The sequence below is a fragment of the Aquarana catesbeiana genome, linkage group LG05, assembly GCF_042186555.1.
Source record: "Aquarana catesbeiana isolate 2022-GZ linkage group LG05, ASM4218655v1, whole genome shotgun sequence".
Taxonomy (NCBI): domain Eukaryota; kingdom Metazoa; phylum Chordata; class Amphibia; order Anura; family Ranidae; genus Aquarana; species Aquarana catesbeiana.
In genome coordinates this window covers 460,048,718-460,070,442 of record NC_133328.1, presented here as the reverse complement: position 1 = coordinate 460,070,442, position 21,725 = coordinate 460,048,718, and the positions used below count along the sequence as shown (strand labels likewise).

Genomic DNA, 21,725 nt, shown 5'->3' with positions numbered 1-21,725 from the left:
CTAATACAGGCTACAATGGCCTTCTTTGGCTGAGCGGTCTTGCAGGGAGCCAATCCCTGTGCACTGGAAGTGTATCCCAGTCTCTAGCGATTCTTGGAGCCACAATGTCGTGTTCACTCACACGCCAAGAAGACACATCTCACACAAAGCCCAAAACCCTGGAAATGTAATTATCCAGAAAGCATAGCCAGAAAACTGTATTTGAAATGTTTTAAAAAGATATTACAAACCGTTTTTCAAACTTGAAGCCTTGCTCACATTTATAGAAATTTCTTATGTAAAATAGCTCATATGCCAAGCACGTTGTAATACTGCTTAAATATGCCATGTGTGGTTTTTTTTGCCATCTTCTCTCTGCGTTTTCCTATTTCACACATGTGCCATTTTATTTGATTCATTGGCCCCCCCATGTATTGATTTTTGAGGAAACTCTCCATCCTTTGCTGCTTCTATTTATTTCTTTGGACAGAGGACGTACAGCTTCATTTAGAGAGGGCACAATATTTCCATTACTCTTGGCAAGTGACATGTTGTCTTTGGACTCCCATTCTGGATGGGTAATGATAATGTTCAGCATGTTCGGCAAACGCAGCTGGAAAAAGTGGTGAGGATAAAAGCTAATTTTGCTCTTCAGTGATGCGGGGAGGATCACTTCTTTGGTACGTTGAGTCACTGCTTTCTGTTTGGCACATATCTGATAAATAACCTCAAGTAAAGTATCCTTTTCAGAGTTGAGTAGCCTAACCGACTTCCAGAGAGGTCAAGCACCACTTTCACCTTCTTATGAGACCTGTCTACACTCATATGTATTTTGGAAGTTTTCTAATAACTTTTCCTACTGACAACAAAAAGCCAAGTAGAAGATTTTTATTTTTTTATTAATATATGTGAACACAGTACAATTGCAACCTATTCTAATGATGCATACACTATTTACCTAAATTTGCATTTACTTTAAAAAAAAAAGTTTTTCTACCTTCATTCAGTGTTTTTACCCATAGCAGACAGGGCAGGGGGAATATCTGCTGTCTTCAACTCCGCTACAGTTTTGACATTGACAGAGGCTCCTGCTGGGAGTCCTGTCAGTCAAAACAACAGGGCTGGTAAGGGGCATAGTAGTTGGACTGACTTTAGAACATATAGGCACATTATACTTGTGCACAGCATCCTGTACACCCACAGAGAAAGCAGGGAGATGCAAACTGACCATGCCAGCACAGATCTGCCTCTGTGCTTGGCATGATCAGAATGAAAAAGACACAAACTGGCATGGTTACCAGGTATATATGATGAATTGAAGAAATAGCAAATTGACAGGCTAGATTTAGCCTAAACAAAAAGAAAAAACAGTCACATATATGAGACAGAATTTTTGGGGTAACATACACTTTAAGTTTGTGAAACAATTCCTCCTTCATAGAAAACAAAGTATGAATCAGTTGTGCCAATATGAGTGTATCTAGGGAGTGGGAACACGACCTACAGAGTGAGTTCACTGAGGAACAACTGCATCATCTGTACCAAGAAAAAGGAATCCCCATCGTTGGGACTTTGTAGGCAACAACCACACATATAAATTTGAAAAATATAATTTATTGATTGTACATAAAATCATTCGATCATATAATGACCTATAGTTAAAAGAACATAGAAAAAATACTACACAAGTATGCAAAACAGCATAGACAAGACAAAAGACATGACAGGGTACATGGTATGTATGACAAAAAAAATATATAGTTGTTACTCTCCGGTATATAGTAATCTCAGGTATCCGACGCATTTCTTTTTCAAGCACCTTCGTCAGGGGTATTTAATAAGAGAATATATTCAGTCATAATTTTGTCTTACATGTGAAATGTTCCACCATATAACTTGGAAAAGTGGATGAAGCACTGCCAGCGGGGGTGTCAATGGAAGCCCACCAAAAACACCAATGATGCACAATAATGTCATAAGAACAGGGATTTGCCTATTCAGTTTGCCTGGTGATCGCAGGGAGTCAGATATGGCGAATTGCCAAACAAGATCTGTAAATTTTTAAGTGAAAGCGCTACCCGAGGCCCTAAATATGGCTCCTAGTCCGTGTATAGCTGCAACACTTTCCAAGTCCTTGTATATAAGACCTCTATGTGAATAAAGAGGCCCTCAGTCATTTGTGTCACCCCACTCTGCAGTACTCAGAAGGAGCAGGGTGACTTTCCTCAAATGATTTTATGTACATTCAATAAATTATGTTTTTCAAATTTATATGTGTGGTTGTTGCCTACAAAGTCCCAACGAAGGGAGATTCCTTTTTCTTGACATATAATTAGGGATGTGGCAACAACACACTGGTCTGACATGGTGAAACCCTCTTTTTTGCTATCATCTGTACCAGTGCAGTGTTGCATGATCACGCAATGACCAGTTAAATTAGTGCAGTGCTAAATACCAAAAAATGACCTGGTCATGAACGGGGTAAACCCCTCCGGAGCTCAAGTGGTTAAAGGAAGTTGTTGACAAGGGAGTAAACTGCTTGCATCTGACTTGCATGGGAGAGAAAACAAATACCCAAATTCCTTGCTTCCTATGTCCTTGTCCATTTTGCCGTACTTGTGTAGATGGAGCTAGAAAATAGTACATGCATCATTTTGCATGAGTTTCCTTTGTCAGCAAAAGACATCTTCTGAAAGATGCCTGTCAATTTTGACTGATGCAAGCAATCCGGCGTCTGCAATGGAACAACTGTTTCCCGACTCATATGATTGTTAGTTTTGAGAACAATTTTATACTCATGAAAGAACTGGAAGATTTTGTCAGCTGATGATACAGATTTTCTTCTTTTTTGAGTTCTTATTTCTGTTTTTTTTTCCTGCTAATACATGAAAAGAAAATCATAATTCAGATCTTTCTATTATCGGCCAGAAAGTCAATGTGTATGTTTTTTTATTTTTGTTTTCTTGGCCAACATAATCTTCGCAAATATGGATGTAAACACTCTTTATCTTCACTGAGCTTTTATTTACATTTTGCTGCGTTGCTGCATCATAATTTTTCCAAGTTATCAGTCGGTTTGTGGCTGAAGGAGGTTAAGAGATGCTGAGTATACAATTATTCATTAATATTACTGATATGAAGTCTGCTGTGCATAGCAAAATAAAACAGAGCTTTATGTGAAGTATTTCCAGTTCTCTTGTCGCTACTGAAACTGTAATGTGGTGAGTATTTATATTTGTGAAAAACTTTATTGTACCATATGTACATAAATATATTGTACTATATGTACATTGTTATATATGTACTTTTTTGCCTTCCAAATCTGTACATGAACACTGGAATGATTGTCAATATTTCATTGATAATTGTTTGATTTCTTCTAAAATAAAAAAAAAATAGAGGTGAGGTGGACATGTGTTTCAGGAAAACATCGTTTATCACTTGTGCGTGCGCCATTTGCACACACAGTGCTGTGATCTGATCGCTGTCATTAGACGGCCCAGATCACTGACAAAATGTGCAAAGTGGCACTGTACAATGTGATCAATGTGATGGACTATAAAAGTGATCACATATGTAAAAAAAAAACACATTGGGCTTGATTTACTAAAGGCAAATAGACTGTGCACTTTGCAAAGTGCAGATGCACTCTGCAATTGCAGTTGATCCAGAGCTTAGTAAATGAGGTAAAGCTTCACTTTGCAAAGAATACCCAATCATGTGCAAGGAAAATTTAAAAAGAAAATGTATTTTTGCTTGTACATGATTGGATGATGGAATTCAGCAGAGCTTCTGCTCACTTGCTAAGCACTGGGACAACTGCACTTTGCAAAGTGCTCAGTCCTCTTTCTTGCCTTTAGTAAATCAACCCCAGAGGTGTGTCTAAAAAGTTCACTGAATGGTATCAGAAAACAAACAAAACAGAAGATGCAAACAAATTACCTTTATTGGCATTCAAAATAATTGTTATCCTTCACAACACAGTTTTGGCAACATTCATAAAGCTCTTCTGGAAACTGTCAGCAAAGGCCACTTTAGGAATCAATGGCAGAACCGCTGTCACACATTCTTGGATTGCCACTACGCCTGCAAATTGTGCATCTTTCATGAGGCTCTTTAGGCGGGGGCACAGAAAGAAGTCCGCAGGCTCCAGATCAGGGGAGTATGGTGGATGATCGAGAACCGTTATACCGCACTAAGCCAAGAATTGGCGCACACAGATGCGCAGGCACATTATCATGCAACAACATCCACTGTCCAGTCCTGTGCAACTCTGGCCAAACATGGCAGATGCATCATAGCAACCGTTTCAAACCAGGAAGAGATCTTCCGCTTACCCAAATCTTTGCAGACAATGTTGTCCATGCTAATGCCAAAATCCTCCGCCTTCAATCATAGAGTCAGTCGCACTCTCGTGTCACCATTTGTCACACTTGCTCAATCATGTCTGGGGTTCTGCTTCTCGATGGCGGACCCAAACGTGGCTCATCCTCAATTATTTCCTTCCCATCATGAAAGCGTTTGCACCAGTCGTAAACACACTTTCTGCTCGCGGCTTCAGTCCTGTACACTTGCACAGACATTTCATGCACCTCCTTTACAGTTTTCCCCAATTTGTAGCAGAACTAGTTGCTCCATTGCACTGTGACTCTACCTCCCAAACTGACTACGTTCGACTGTCCGCAGCGGGTTTACCCTGATGGGCATGTGTACTCCACGCTTGGGGGTGCTTCTCAACGTGTCTCTGGATAGCCATGTGCATGCTCGTGTACCTGGCCCATGTTGACGCTGAGATATTGGACCATTCACTGAACTTTTTAGACACACCTGATATACACTGTACTGTATACACTGTGTCCCAAATTCATTTAAACATTCACGGGGGTGTCTGTTTTGTCCTGGCATTTTATGCCCTCAAGAAATGTGTTAGGTGGTCATGGAATTTTTTCCAAAAATGTTTTATTCTTTTCCCTTTATAGAAAAAAATAAACGTTCAGTTACTTACTACCAAAAGAATAACCTATAAGTAAAAAAAAAAAGACATGTAATCCATTTGGGTACAGTGTTTCATGACCAAATAATTGTCAGTCAAACACGGCCCTGAAAACTGAAACATGGCCTGGTAGTGTCAGGCTATACAGTATACAGGCTAGTAGTCAAAGGGTTAAACCTGTTTTTTTTTTTTTCTAAAAATGACTGTCAGTATTTTCCCTGCACACGATACAAAGAACTGTCACCACATACACAGCTTCCCAGTATGAAATGACTGATAACATCGGCTGCACCTAGCTGCACAGCAGACTCTTATTGTATCAAGGTATGGAAGGGTTTACACATATATTTATGTTTGGTATTGGTAGCTTAATTATGTGAGGCAACGTGAGTTTAAATTAAACCTGTCAAAAATGTGGCCGATTCAAGCTGAGCATATGATGGAAAAATACATAAGCCGAGGTCACCTTCAGTGAAAACTGCATCTCAGTATATCCATATATACAAGTAGAAGAATAGGCAAACAGCTAACAGCTTCATAAGTGAAATACCTAACTGTGGATGGACTTACTTACCAACATAAAAAAAATATATAAATGTGTCCAGACAGTTTTTTTTTAATATAGACCTGTTTGTCAGACAACACTGCCAGGTTCTGACCTCACTTTTCTCTACTGCAGTTAAAGCAATAAGACTTGGTCAAATACCACCTTAGCCAGTGATTGGAAAGTTAATGAGCAGAACTATACTGATGAAATCACCATGTACTTTCTATTCCTGTTAGCCATCAACCATTGCACTTTCCACTGTAGCAAAACCTCACTGGCTTTAGTGCCCTTTTCTCTAAGTCAGAATCTTACTTTGCAGGGAATTATATTCAAAATATTTTTTTTATAAATTCCTTTTTTTTTTCTAAATGGAGATACCAAAAGTATTGGGACGCCTACCTTTACACCCACATGAACTTTATTGGCATCCCAGTCTTAGTCCGTAGAGTTCAATAGTGCGTTGGCCCACCCTTTGCAGCTATAACAGCTTCAACTCTTCTGGGAAGGCTGTCCACAAGGTTTAGGAGTGTGTCTATGGGAATGTTTGACCATACTTTCAGAAGCACATTTGTGAGGTTAGGCACTGGTGTTCTTTTGGGTTGAGGTCAGGACTCTGTGCAGGCCAGTATAGTTCCTCCACCCCAACCTCACTCATCCATGTCTTTATGGACCTTGCTTTGTTCACTGGTGCACAGTCATGTTGGAACAGGAAGGGCCATTCCCAAACTGTTTTAACTCGGCATGTTGAGTTTGACAGGTGGGAGCTAGGGACTGCTACCCGTGTGAAGGAGCCCTATAGTTGAGCATGTGTCAAAACTTGCAGGTCAAAGCGGATCTTCACCGCATATGAGCACTATTTAATTCATTTTTAATATTCAAAGCAAACTCCACCATCCATCCATGTCTCCATGCTTTTTTTTTTTGTTTTTTTTGTTTGAAATCACTTTGAAAAACAATTCTCTAGCATTTCTGGCTGTAGCCATTTTGAGTAAGGGCAAATGATTCATGTAGCATTTACTGCCCTTAGCTCAGACATGCAGCAGGAGAGTGTGTTTAGCTGAGAAAACCCTTCCTCCTCCCCTCCCCTCCTCCCCTCCTCCCCTCCTCCCCTCCTGAAGACTCCTGGATTGCCTAAAAAGTAACCCAGTGTTGACCCTCCTGAAGACTCCTGGGATGTATGATATCATTTGCCTAGGCAAGAAACCGGGAAGTAACTTCAGAAATGTTAAAAAAAAGTTTAAAACAAGTAAATATGATATACTTTACTACCTATTTACTAATGCTAGCAGCATGGGGATTACAAATAATCAATGTTGATTGAGTGAAGTTCCACTTTAACCTCCCTGGCGGTATGATAATGTCAGATTTTTGATACTCAAAGCGGTACAATGTTTTGCATTGAAATTTGGCGTTTTATATTGTAGGCCTGTAATTCTTAGGAATAACACACTTAAATATGTCCAAACAAGTAGACATCCCGGGTATGATAAAGTTTGAAATACGAAATCATAAATTATAATATAATAAGTAATAAGTAATATAATAAGTAACTATAAATAATTATAACAAATAATAATATAATAATGATAAAAATTATTCAATAATGTAATCAAATCAAAAACACTGAAATTTGCTCAGTTGCAGAATTGTCGCTGTCGTTACTTTCAGTGTTTTATGACGGATTTCCCCACAAATCACTATCGCTCAATTCTGCGAGTGATTCTAATTTATTATCGCTGTTTTCTAGCTGGTCTAAACCTGCTTTTGATGTAAAGGAACGGTTTTGGTTGCTATGGACAATCTCCGGTTTCCAGGCAGAAAGAACAGTATATATAATATAAAACTGCATGCAGGGCATTGAGCAAACCACTAGGGACAAAAGGGATGTGAAATAATTTGATACAGTAATGTAATCTGTAAGATTACAGTGTACTATATGTATTGTGTGTTTTTAACTTTTTGAATTTGGCGCCATGCTCCGTCCCCGTGTGTTGCAAAGCTTGCAGGGAACGGAGCTCGGCACTGTGATATATCTGGCGGAGGACACAGCTCACACACACAGCTGGGAGACATTGCGGGATCCTGGGGACAAGGTAAGCAACTTTGCCTGGATCCTGCGATCCCAAGTGTGGCTCGGGGTTACCGCTTTTCGTACTGAAAATTCACCCCGAGCCACACTCGGGATTACCGCTAAGGAGGTTAAGAAGGACAAGCACATCATTTTCAATATATAGACTACTATGCAAAAGTTTTGTGCAGGTGTGAAAAATGCTGTAAAATAAGAATCCTTTCAGAAAAAGAGTGTCAATAGTTTATTATTATCAATTAAAATGAAAAGTAAATGAACAGAAGAGAAATCCGAAATCAATATTGGGTTTGACCACCCTTTAACTTCAAAACAGCATCAATTCTTCTAGGTACACTTGCATAAAGTTTTTGAAGGAACTCGGCAGGTAGGTTGTTCCAAACATCTTGGAGAACTAAACACAGATTTTCTGTGGTTGTAGGCTGCCTCAAATCCCCCTGTCTCTTCATGAAATCCCAGACAGACTCCATGATGTTGAGATCAGGGTTCTGTGGGACCAAACCATCACTTCCAGGCCTCCTTTTTCTTTTTACACTGATGATAGTTCTTGATGACATTGGCTATATGTTTGGGATTGTCCTGCTGCAGAACAAATTTGAGGACAATCACATGCCTCCCTGATGGTATGGCATGATGGATATATCTACCTGTATTTCTCAGCATCGAGGACACCATTGATCCTGACCAAATTTCCAACTCCATTTGCAGAAATGCAGCCCCAAATGTGCAAGGAACCTCCACCATGCTTCACTGTTGCCTGCAGACATTCATTATTGTACCACTTTCGACCCCTTCTGTGGACAAACTGCCTCCTGTTACAGCCAAATAATTAAAACTAATTAATTTGACTCATCAGCTCAGAGCAACTACTGCCATTTTTCTGAACCCCAGTTCTATGTTCTCATGCATAGTTGAGTCACTTTGCCTTGTTTCTATGTCGGAGGTGTGGCTTTTGGACAGAATTGTTCTTGCCAGACTTCTCCAGACAGTAGATGAGTTTACCTGGGTCCCACTGGTTTCTGACAGTCCTGTGCTGAAGGCACTGCTGGACACCTTTGATGTGGAAGGGAAGTAACCATGATGTGTCCTTCATCTGCTGAATTGTTTCCTTGGCTCAACACCACGCCTACAGTCCTCAGTGCCCATTTCTTTGTGCTTCTTCAAAAGAGCTTGAACAGAACATCTTAAACCCCAGTCTGTTTTGAAATGTTTGCCTGGGAAAGGCTTTGCTAATGCAATATAACTACCTTGTGTCTTGTTGCTGTGCTCAGTCTTTCCATGGTGTTTGACTTGTGACATGAAATAATTCGTTAATAATACACCAGAGTCTAATCCTACAAAATCCTAGACTTTGTGTAAGTGTAAGAACTGATGCTGGTTTGAAGCCAAAGAATAGTCACAACAAATATTGATTGGATATAGATTTAACTTCCATTCCCCCATTTTGCATGTTGTAAATTGATAAAAGTAAACAATCAAAATATATATTGTTTAATGCATTATTATTTTACACCATTTCTTCACACCTGCCTAAAGCTTTTGCACAGTACTGTAAATTTACGTATTTATACCTTTCCTGGACACTCATGAGTAAATCTAGCAGTAAAACTAGGGAAGAAGGTAAAGTGCCTGTTGTAAAAACGGCTAAGAGACACTATGGGTTGATTTACTAAAGGCAAAAAGACTGTGCCCTGTACAAAGTGCAGTTGCATGCTGAGCTTAGCAAATTACCAGAGCTTAGTAAAGCTCATCATCCAAAAATTTGCAAGAAAAAATGCTTTTTTTTTATTTGCTTGCAGGTAATTGGGTACTCTTTGCAAAGTGAAGCCTTACCTCATTTACTAAACTCTGGTGCAACAGTCTATTTGCACAGTCTATTTGCCTTTAGTAAATCAACCCCTGTGCAGCTTGAATAATAGACATCCACTGTATCTCCTGCATGTCTATAACCACATAATAATATGGGGACTGTATAGTACATTGGTGGTTCCATGTAGAACAGATAGCATACTGTATATAGTAAAGTATTATGTTTTTTTAGTGGGAGTGGGTGGGTGTAACATGGCTGATGGCAAAAAGTCATGAAGCTTCTAACAGAGCACCATTATTCATGTGTATCTGTGCAGCATGAACTATAAATGTTGCCCAGAGCAGGAATGCATTCATTTATTAAGAACAAGGCAGTCCCTGCTGATACAATTGGCAAGCATTCAAGCCAAAATCTGCAAACCCCTTTGGCTACTCTTCCATCTCCCCTACTCTTCAATCAGATACCTTGAGGCTGTCTTGAGATTTTTAATTTCATAGAACTGTGAGGTTAACCTCTTGTTGACAGGTACCTCATCTGCACTATACTGATGTCTGCACTCTACAAATAAATCATATGTGTGGCCAGCAAGTATGAAAAAAAACATTTACTATTGCGCAACACACACCTGTTTTTGCCATAGAAGGAATTTACAACGTGACAGCCACAGGTTTGTGGCCATAGTAAAGGCATCATAAACTTGGCAGGAGGCAGATAGTGGAGGTCAGACACGGAGGATTGGTTGGTAAGCTGAGCTTTTCATTTTTGCACTTTCTGATCTTTTTGGCACTTTGAGCTTCTTGACCTCTTTGATCATTCTTGCATGTGTTATCTCTATAAAAGTTCAGGACTCCTAAAAAAGACTACAGAGTGGCTATAGGGTGCTCTGTGGGATTTCCACAAGCTTTCATGCCACAAAACACCCGTCTGGGCCCAGATGGAAACAGCAAATGAACTGACTGCGCTGCTTGCCATAGATCTTTTTTATTTGTATTTTTTATTTATAACTAAAGCGGTTGCTACAAATATCAATACATTCTTTATCCCTAGCTGGATTCTAAGAACCAGATGTCATCCTAGATTTTTTTGTACATATTGGTAATAGGTGATGCTGGATTTGCAGGGAGAGCATCCTAGAATCTACTCTTGTGTTACAGCTCATGGGTGTGCCATATACTTTAAATACAGTGGAACCTTGGTTAACGAGTAATGCGGTTAATGAGCGTTTTGAAAGATGAGCAACTTTTTTCTTTAAATTCTGACTCGGTTTGCGAGTGTTGTCTCACAAAACGAGCAGAATTCAAGCTAATGGGGTGTGCAGTACTGCATTTGGCCAGAGGTGCGGAGGCGCCAGTGACACTCGGAACGGTTTAGAGCCATTTGGAGCCATTTCGGAAATATTAGGAATCACTCGGAAATACTCTGAAACACTCGGAAATACTCTGTTCCCGAGTGTTTCCAAGGCTTTCCGAGTTCAGCCGAGCTGTCCCTGAGTATTTCCGAGGCTCTCTGGCACCCCCACCTCTGGCCACATGCGGTATTGCTTGCAATAGAAGTCAATGCGGAACAATTGATCTGAGTTTACATTGACTTCTATGGGGAAACTCGCTTTGATATGCAAGTGCTTTGGATTACAAGCATTCTCCTGGAACGGATTATGCTCGTTATCCAAGATTTCACTGTATGCGCATTATGCCTAGTAGCATAAAACAGTGGTTCTTTATCCATTCTATATCCAGCAGTTTGTCGTATGTTTAAATCTTTCAGCAATAGAGACACATAATGTTACAACTAGTGTTCTTTATAAGAACAGTAATTAATTCCTTTAAATCACAAGCACAACAAGGAAGAATATGAAACCTGAGTCTTGTTTAATTAAATAAATCATTCATAAAACATGATGTTGATCTGTGCTCTCTGCGGAGTTCTAAATAGTTCTGAATGCAGCACATTTCCTTCATTCGACAAATCCGTCCCCGTAAGCAAAAATTATACTTTTAAGCTAAATAGCTCTTAATAAACATTTCTATCTGTTACATTTCTCCAATTCGCTGAGGTTTCTCCTATTCTTCTTGCAGCAGGTGAAGTCAAGTCTGATCTGATAAAATACATGCTGATGAGGATAGAAAGAGAATATCATTTCTCAAGCCAGGGAAGTCATGGACCATAAATGATGGAAAGCCCAGCACTGTTTTAAGTCACACATTTTCTCACCAGAGATATATTAGAAGTGTCAATGTTGTTTTACTATAAGTGCATTAAAATGCCACCCTAATGACTATCATTTTTCTTTTATGATTTCTTACATGTGTAACTACTGAAAATGGCAGGGAAGGGAAATATAGCAGACAGCAGCTTTTAATGCAGCATTTTGTATAGTGCTCCACGGATAAAGAATTTTCTTTTTTTATGTCATTAGCTTTTTTTTGTGTGTGCAATAGGTCTGATTTATTAAAAACAAAGGAATACAGTTCTCAGTGTCAAAAGCAAGCAATAGTTTCCGTCAATAAATCAGCGTAAATCTATGTTGCTGTAGGGAACAAAGATACGTCGACTTCCTCAGTTTGAATCTATGTTGCTTTGGCAACATACTGTAGACACTTGTCTGTTCTCCAGTTGAGATCTGTTATGTTGCTGCTGGCAATATAGATAAATCTCTGTGCTTTTAGATTTAATCTTATACGTTGCTAAAGGCAATGCAAATACTTTTCTGGGAGACAGATCAACAGACTACAAAATATAGAGTTGATGTTGGTTGTGTATTGTGTAGCACCCTTACTAAGAGAATTTGGAGTACTTTGTTATGCTATGTGGGGAAAGTGTCTCCAAATACAGTGGGCAGAAATAATTAGAAAACGGTATAGGGGTATGAGCTAGACCTATGGGCAGAAAATATTTAGGGGTGATTCACACCTATGTGTGTACAGCACATGTGTGATGATGCACATGCCTATGCATGGGCACTAAACTATAGTGATAATACAAATTGTAATCATTTAATTCCTAGAATGCCCTTGGCATAGCACTATGATGGTGAGTCACACAGTCATTCGCACTTGAGTGTGTTCTGACTGTTCAAACTTGCAAGTGCATAGCACATGGTTGCGGCATGGTAGTGCTGCATACAGTGAGGAGATGACGTATTGCCTTCTCACCACCTGTCAAATGCCTCTGAATAGCAATCTGAAAGTGGATCGCTTTGCAGAGGGGTGGCAATTCTGATTTTGTTGGATTAGACAAGATTAAAAGTAACATACATGCATCAAGAAGAGAAGAAAAGATTGTGTTGTGAACAAGCACGGTTCTTTTCCTGTGAAACGCGTCAACTGATCATCAGTGCAATTTTGTCTGGCTCATGGCAATAAAGAAATTTCTACTGCATCTTTTGGATTCAAGTGTGCAATCAATCTTTTCTTCTCTTCTTGATATTGCCTACGGTGATGAGCCAGGATTAGCACCTTGGATCGGGTGTGTCCATTTTTTGCCTGAAGTGGAGTGTGCATCCACTGCACTGCACTGCACTTCATAAGATTGCCCTGTAGGGGGAGGCGGAGAGCTCAGGACTGAGGAAGACACCTCCCCCTGCCCTGCTCTGCAATTCACTGTGCTTACCGAGCTCTCGCTTTGCCGGATTCGTTTGGCAGAAAAGCGGGAGTTCAAGCTGATCTTTGAATGCCGTTCTCAACCAGGAAGCCGTAGCACCCCTGGCAACCTCACACAGGATGCCGCAGCACCCTGGTGGAAAAGGGGACCTGTAAGTACTACTTAGTTCAATACATATTTATTGAGTTTTTAACAGTACAAACAAATGGCCACTGCCCCCAGCTATAACTGGCCTTCGCAACAAGGAGCACATGGAAGGGCGACGCCTGTCAAACAAAACCAAAGAAAATTCCCAGCTCAACTTACCAACCAGCCTGCAACCAACCAAATTATCCTATCTAACAGTTTGCATTAAAAACAGGGGTTTAGTTTGCACACATTTGAAAATACATGCGTAAGCTGCAGAGCTACTTCACGGCACTCCCGTGTTATTTGTAGTCCTAGCTCTATAAAATTGAGAGCCTCCATAGCAGAAGCACATGCATAATAATGGATAATTGAATTTTTAGAATTTTGGTAATGCATCTTAAAAAATGGGATAACAACAGTAACTGTGATTTTCCAAAGCAACAAAATACAGATTTGATCAACTAGTTATAGAGTCTGGAACTGTACTATTTAAGGTGGAACTAAATACCTTCCTCTGTTCTAGACATGTGCAATCCATTTCGTAACTAATCGAAATTCGACCGAATTTTGCATTTTTCAGATGCATGATTCGGTAATTTGTTAAAGATCTAATGAAACAAAAGGTCAACTCAAAGTAAATCTTACAGTCCAATCAGCTGATTAATTTTGTGCTGGAGGTTGGATTACTGGCAAAGTGCATCCTGAGAACTGAGTGAGAAGGGTGTTGTATTGTATTTGAGCAGAGGAGAAGAGATATTGTCATTGTGTATGTTAATAGATTCAATAAACAAACAACTTTCCAAACTACGAATCATTATCACGAATCAATATATATACATAAATATCGAATTTCAACTAATATGAAAGAAATTATAAGGGATATAATGAATGAATTCGACACTATTCGGTAGTTCGTTAAAGATCTAATGAAACAAAAGGTCAACTCAAAGTAAATCTTACAGTCCAATCAGCTGATTAATTTTGAGCTGGAGGTTGGATTATTGGCAAAGTACATTCCTGAGAACTGAGTGAGAAGGGTGTTGTATTGTATTTGAGCAGAGGAGAAGAGATATTGTCATTGTGTGTGTTAATAGATTCAATAAACAAATGACTTTCCAAACTACGAATCATTATCACGAATTTATATACATACATAAATATTGAATTTCAACTAATACGAAAGAAATTATAGCGGATATAATGAATGAATTGGACATGATTCGAGATTCAGTATAACGAATATCGACACTCTACGAATAATAATGAATTATCCGAAAACGAATTAACGTACCATAACAAATATAACAGAACGAAATTATGTATTTTACGAATGACAACGAACCAAAACTAAACAAAATTTCCAGTTGTGCACAAGTCTAGTCTGTTCTAATTGTTTGTCGGCCACAAGGTCCATCGATGGTGCTGGCATCTCACTCCTGGCGTTTTCCAAGTGTCTTTATTGGCGTGTGGGGGATGACATAACTCTAATGTATGTGGAGTTCTGCTGTCACAAACTCCAAGTGGTAGGCTCTTTATTGCAGCAGAGACATACAAAATCTCTTCTGTTATAAAGTACACCTACCTGCCTGCTCAAAGCATTGTCTGGCATTTAACCTGAGCTGAGCATGCACAGCCAGCATAGTCCTCATATGCCAGGGTGATTGACTCCTGTGCATGCACAGCCTGCATAGTCCCCATATGCACAGGATGACGTCATCCCGCACTGGCCAATGAAGGCGGCACCCAGAAAAAGATGCCAGCGAAGAATGGGGGCCATTAAAGGAAGGTTTAGCCCTGCTTTCAGGTTTTCTACTAAGTACACAAGACCTCTTTGTTCAATCATTGATTCAATTACCTGTGTTCCTGAAAAAAAAGTCTAAATAACATGCACTGTTGGCCAAGCTTGTGAACAGGTTTGAGAACTGTAGCTTTAAGAAATACACATTGCAATAATTGTTTTATCTATTGGTTGCCTAATTCTAATATGTGTTAAGATGATATGGATTTTATCAGCCCTTTCTTCTTATTTTCTTAGTAGATCAGCTTGGGCTTCATAGTGACTTAATAAAAAGCTCAGCAGGATCTCACCAATTGTGATTGCACTAAGATGTTGACCTGAGAAAATGGCACGCACTTCTTATATTATAAAGCATATGGGAAAGGTGAAATGCAGAAATGAATGTCAGAAATGCAATCATTTTTTAAATAAAAATGAGTTATACCGTTTGCTTCCGTGACCTACAAAATTAATTATTTACCATTTCTAGGAAGTCTGATATATTAATGCTGAATGATTATACATATGATATTCAAGATATTCCTTATAAATTGCATTTTTTAGTGATATTGATATCATTTTAGAAATCATTGGCTAATTATGTTCTAGATTAATTTATAAATCATGATCTTTGCTTTAATAAAACTTGTTCATCAGGATAGTTATTAATAAGAATTTTTATTAAAAGGTACTTCATCTTGCCCTGCAGAGGTGTATATTCAACCTGTCTGGTCCTTGTACAGCAGTGACCTCATAACAGACACACAATGATGATGACATTTTTTTTTTTTTTTTTACTAAATGCATACTTTATCTAAGGTATTTGATATACATAGTGATTGTAAAGGAAAACATTTTATAAAAAAAATATGTCATACTTACCTGACCTGTGCAGTGGTTTTGCACAGAGCAGTCCCGATCCTCCTCTTCTCAAGTCCCCCACTGGCGCTCTGGGCCCCTCCCCCTTGCCAAGTGCCCCCATAGCAAACTGGTTGCTGTGGGGTCACTCATGTGTGCTCGCTCCCAAGCCAGCTCTCTCTGTCTATAAGACACAGAGAGCGCAGCTCAGCCCCGCCCCCAACTCCCGCCTTTATGGCTATGATTGACATCAGCGACAGCCAATGGCTCCTGCTGCTGCATCTCAGCTAATCAGGAGGGAGAAACCTGGGAAAGCCTTGGGTCTCGTGCACTTTGCTGGATCGGGCTTAGGTAAGTATTAGGGGGTGCTGAGGGGGGGGGGGGAGCTGGACACTAAAGGTTTTAAACCTTCAGGCTTTACAACCACTTTAAAGTGTATGTAAACCCTAACAATGAACGTCCCTTATTTGCTTCTTTTTGGTCTGTTAAGTATGCTTTTGATAGTAATTTGTTATATCTGTTTAATAAGTGCAAAAAATACAAGCTGATCCTGCCAGAACTGTAGAAAACCAATCCAATATGCTATAGAAACAAGGAGAGTGGAGGTGTTCTGTAGTCTAAAAACTTGCTTTCCTGTGGTGAACACACTGCACCTCTGTCGATACAATACAGTGAGTGTGTGTTGTCACCTCTGGAGCAATACAATGAGTGTGTTGTCACCTCTGGAGCAATACAATGAGTGTGTGTTGTGACCTCTGGAGAGGAAGTTTGTTAAAGCTGAAGCTTCATTTGTTTATATTTTGCCTTACCTAATCCCCCCTTCACCCCATCAACATGATAATGATTTTTTTTGTTTATAATAAAACCTTTCTGTTTCTATTACATACCTTATCTCATCTCTGGGTCTCTGTGCTTCTCTATGCAACGTAGGCAGGTCCTGGTGTGTGGGAGGGGCTGCCAGTGTGCTGTACACAGCTTCCTGAAAACATCATAGCATTCTGCCTCAGTACTGCTCTCAACAGCCCTTAGCTCTGATGCAAGCAATGGACTGGCTCTTGGAAGGGGTTATGCAAAAATCACAATACCTGGATGTGTGGCTACTAATCTGGAGGAGTGGCCATTTCTAGGAAGGCTGTATGTGCATGCCACCCCCTCACAGGTAACACCCACATGTGATGCTTAGCTTTCATGATTGATAAAACTGAAATCCAACGAATAAATGGGATGAGCCATGGACAGTAATACTAGGGAGGAAAGGGCTATATGATGCTGGACATTTTCTAGCCAGGGAATGAGCTAGGCTCTATTGAAATGCCTGCGGCTTCTAATGCACACTATGAGAAGGTCACAGTGTGTGGTGAAATCAGAGTAAGCAATTTCAGCACAAGAAGGGAGCCTGTACAGCTGTGCAAGGCTGAGAGTAAAGATGAAGTATAGCTTTAATAGCAGGATCACCAGATAAAATATAAAGAAAAAAACCTGAAAAAAAGAAAACTAATGCAGGTTCTGAGTAATGGGTTGTTTTTAACTACTTCAGCCCCGGAAGGATTTACCTCATTAATGAGGCCATTTTTTGCGCTTTAACTGACAATTGCGCGGTCGTGCGACGTTGTACCCAAAAAAATTGACGTCCTTTTTTTCCCACAAATAGAGCTTTCTTTTGGTGCTATTTGATCACCTCTGCCTTAAGAAAAGACCGACAATTTTGAAAAAAAAACATTTTTTTACTTTCTGCTATAATATCCAAAAAAATATATAAAAAAACAAATTTATTCTTCAGTTTAGGCCAATGTGTATTCTGCTACATTTTTTTGGTAAAGAAAAATTGCAATAAGCGTATAGTGATTAGTTTACGCAAAAGTTATAGCGTCTACAAAATAGGGGAAAGATTTGGGGCTTTTTATTTATTTTTAATTGTTTTTACTAGTAATGGCGGCGATCTGCGATTTTTTTAGCGAGACTGCGACATTGCGTCAGACAAATCTGACCCTAAGTGACACTTTTTGGTGACCAGTGACACCAATACAGTGATCAGTGCTATAAAAATGCACTGATCACCGTGTAAATGGCACTGGCAGGGAAGGGGTTAACACTAGGGGGTGATCAAAGGGTTACGTGTTCCCTAGGGAGGTGCTTTCTAACTGTCAGGGAGATGGGCTCGCTGGGAGTAGAGAGAGATCGCTGTTCCTGATCACTAGGAAGAGCTGATCTCTCTCTCCTCCCCTGTCAGAACGGGGATCCGCCTTGTTTACATAGGCAGATCCCAGTTCTGCCTCTCTTCACTGCGATTGTGGGTGGCCGGCGGACATCAAGTACCACATGCACAGACCGACGTACAGGTACATCGATTTGCGCAGCTGAGCCGCCTTTCCGCAGTATATATGCGGAAGGCGATCGGCAAGTGGTTAAAAAGCTAAACCTATATTTTGTATGTTTTGTATCTTTTATATTATGCATTAATAGTCCATAAAGATGATCCGCATATGCAGATGCAATCAGTTGACGCGTTTCACCCTACACGGCTTTAATTATGATTAAAGCCGTGTGTCCTGAAACTCGTCGAATGATTGCATCTGCATATTGTACACTGTGGTTTCCTGAATTATAAGCAAGATTATCGAGCAATAGCAGTTGTGCGGATCATCTTTATGGACTATTACTCTCAGATGGGCGACTGTGGATCAGGCACCTGTGAGCTCTGCTGATGGTGGACTATATGGGTAGCAGCACTGAAATCTTTTTTTGCATTATGCATTAATAAATGTTGTATATAATGCAGCAGGTTACAAAGATTTATAGTACAGTGGAACCTTGGTTAACGAGTAACGCCGTTAACGAGCGTTTTGAAAGACGAGCAACTTTTTTTTTTTTTAATTCTGACTCGGTTTGCGAGTGTTGTCTCGCAAAACGAGCAGAATTCAAGCTAATGGGGTGTGCAGTACCACATTTGGCCAGAGGTGCGGGGGCGCCGGTGACACTCGGAACAATTCGGAGCCGCTCGGAGCCGTTCGGAAATACTCATAATCACTCAGAAATACTCCATTGCTGAGTGTTTCCAAGTCTTTCTGAGGCTTTCCGAGTTCAGCCGAGCTGTTCCCAAGTATATCCAAAGCTTTCTGGCGCCCCCTCCACCTCTGGCCACATGCGGTATTGCATGTATTAGAAGTCAATGCGGAGCAAATTATCTTAGTTTCCATTGACTTCTATTGGGAAACTCGCTTTGATATGCGAGTGCTTTGGATTACAAACATTCTCCTGGAACGGATTATGCTCATAATCCAAGGTTCCACTGTACTTATATTTTTCTTTTGTGTTGATAATTGAGTTTTTTCTAAAAATATCATAGTAGCCCTATAACAGTGGTTTTTTTTCAGAGCAGTGACACTATTTGTAGATTTTATTAAAATTCTTTTCAAAATTAGGTTTAAAAAAAAAACCTTTGCCAGGGCATACAGTATGTCTAAAAGGTAACAGTGTCCTTAGTAACCAAGGACAGATAACAGCTTCTAGGTGGTGGCAATTGTGTTTCGGACTACATGGGGAACCATAGGTGGATGCTTTGTTTGTTTCACCTACTGTTTCTCTGCTTCTTATTTAGAATTTAACATTTACCTGCTTCAAAAACTACATCCCAGCTTAAAATCAACTTTGCGCCTGCATGACAGACCCATGAGAGAAGCAGTACCAGGATCCAGCCAGGCAGAACAATCTTTGATGTTGATTTCCTCTATGATAGGAGATCACATGCCAGCTACACCTCCCTCCATTGAAGCCCTGTCAGAGAGCAGTGACATTCATACCCACATGGCTGTCGTCTTCTATAAAAGGGAGATGGAGCATTAAATATTGCAGGTATTGATAAAATCACTGAGTGAGCAAGAGGCCATGAACACTGGCATGTGTTACATTTGTGTATAGCAATACATAGCAGACAACACTGAATTAATGCATCTGTACAAATAGTGGGGTTGATTCACTAAAGCTGCAGAGTGCAAAATCTGGTGCAGCTCTGTTTAGAAACCAATCAGCTTCCGTTTTTTTTTTTTTTTTGTGAAAGCTTAAAGTGATTGTAAGGGTTTTTTTTTTTTTTTTTTACATAACAAACATGTCATACCTGCCTCCACTGTGCAGGTCATTTTGCACAGAGTGGCACCTGCTCTTCTGGGGTTCCCTGGCGGCTCCCTCGGCTCCTCCCCACATCAGATAACCCCCTAGGAGCAGCGCTCTCCTGAGGGGGTTACCTTGCGGGCACGCTCCCGAGTCCACCATAGCTGCCGAATGTATGACTCGGCCCCGCCCCCCCAGCGCCCGCGTCATTTGATTTGATTGACAGCAGTGGGAGCTAATGGCTGCGCTGCTATCAATCTATCCACTCAAGAGCCAAGAACCCCGGGCAGAGAGACAGCACGTCCCCATCGGGTCAAGTTCCAGGGCTCAGGTAAGTAAAACGGGGGGGGGGGGCGGCCACTGCCAGGTGTTTTTTCACCTTAATGCATAGGATACATTAAGGTGAAAAAACAAGAAGGTTTGCAACCCCTTTAATTGAACAAGTTGAAGTTAGAAGCTGATTGGCTGCCATGCACAGCTACACCAGATTTTGCACTCTCCAGTTTTAGTAAACCAACCCTCGTGTCTCTTAAGAGTTAAGGTAGCCCATACATTTTTTTTTTTTTTCCGTTTAACAGAGGGTTGAACAAGTGATCTGATTCCCTCCTGCTATGCTGTTGTGTTCTGATGCTGGGGAGACCTGCTATCAGAATGCAATAATCTATTGCCAGTGGCACTGGTTGCTCAGAAAAGACCCAACAGGCTGTTTGTACAGAAGTCAGTAGATCAACTTCTGTACAACCATGGTGCTAATACATGGATTGAAATTAGTCTGATCCCTGCTGAACCAGCCAAATTTCAGTCCATGTATGGCCAGCTTTAAGCCTCTCAGCGCTCTTAAAGTGATATTAAAGTCCATTTTTTTTGTTTAAAAATAAAAAACGTTATACTTACCTGTTCTGTGCAGTGGTTTTGCACAGAGCAGCCCAGATCCTCTTCTTCTTGGGTCCCTCACCAGTGCTCCTGGCTCACCGGCGCTCCTGGCTCCTCTCTCCTGCCGAGTGCCCCCACAGCAAGCAGCTTGCTATGAGGGCACTCGAGCCAAGCCATTGCTCTGTGTGTCCATTCCCCTCTCTTTCCTCATTGGCATACTGGCTTTGATTGACAGCAGCAGAAGCCAATGGCGTTCACTGCTGTGTCTCACCTAATCAGAAAGGAGAGTCCTAGACAGCCAAGGCTCTCGTGCACATTGCTGGATCGAGATAGGGCTCAGGTAAGTATTAGAGGGGCTGAGGGGGGCTGCTGCACACTGAAGGTTTATTTATTTTAATACATAGAATGCATTGAGATAAAAAAAAAAAATCCTTCTGCCTTTAGAACCACTTAATTTCACCCTGGTCTTTCATTAGAGAATACTTGGCGAACACTGATTTTTTTTTTAAGATAAACAGAGCAGAAAGCGCGTTTTTCTAGTGCGTTGTCTTTCTTTGTCAGAGTTGATCTGCCATCCCCTGTTGTGACAGCTGATTGGTGTCAATGCTTTAGTGGTTAACTAGGACAGCTAAAGATGTGCTGCTATACACTTTTAGTTGAAGGCCACTTGTAGTTTGTTCAGCTGTTTATCTGTGTATATTTCAAACCTTGGAGTTAATTTGTTTCAGCTATTATACAGTCTGGATATTTATAATTATTTTGAGGATAACTTGAATGCGGCACCCACTACAAAAGGAGAAAGGGCTTCTGGGAAATGGCTAATTAAGTTGATTCTGCAGCATTGTACTTGCAGACCACAACTGACTGGCATTGAGGCGATTTGAGTTTGGGTCAGAAGTATGTCCAAGGTAAACCTTGTATGTTCATGGACCCACCGTTCATCTGCTTGGGTTCACAATGGATGGT

The 21,725-nt window shown here is 40.4% G+C and overlaps 1 protein-coding gene across 10 annotated transcripts in view; it reads left to right on the top strand.

The window, feature by feature from the left end:
- The window catches only part of PTPRM (protein tyrosine phosphatase receptor type M), a 1,075,005-nt gene that overhangs the window by 346,769 nt on the left and 706,511 nt on the right, over positions 1-21,725 (top strand). The gene's annotated exons all lie outside the window — the stretch shown is intronic.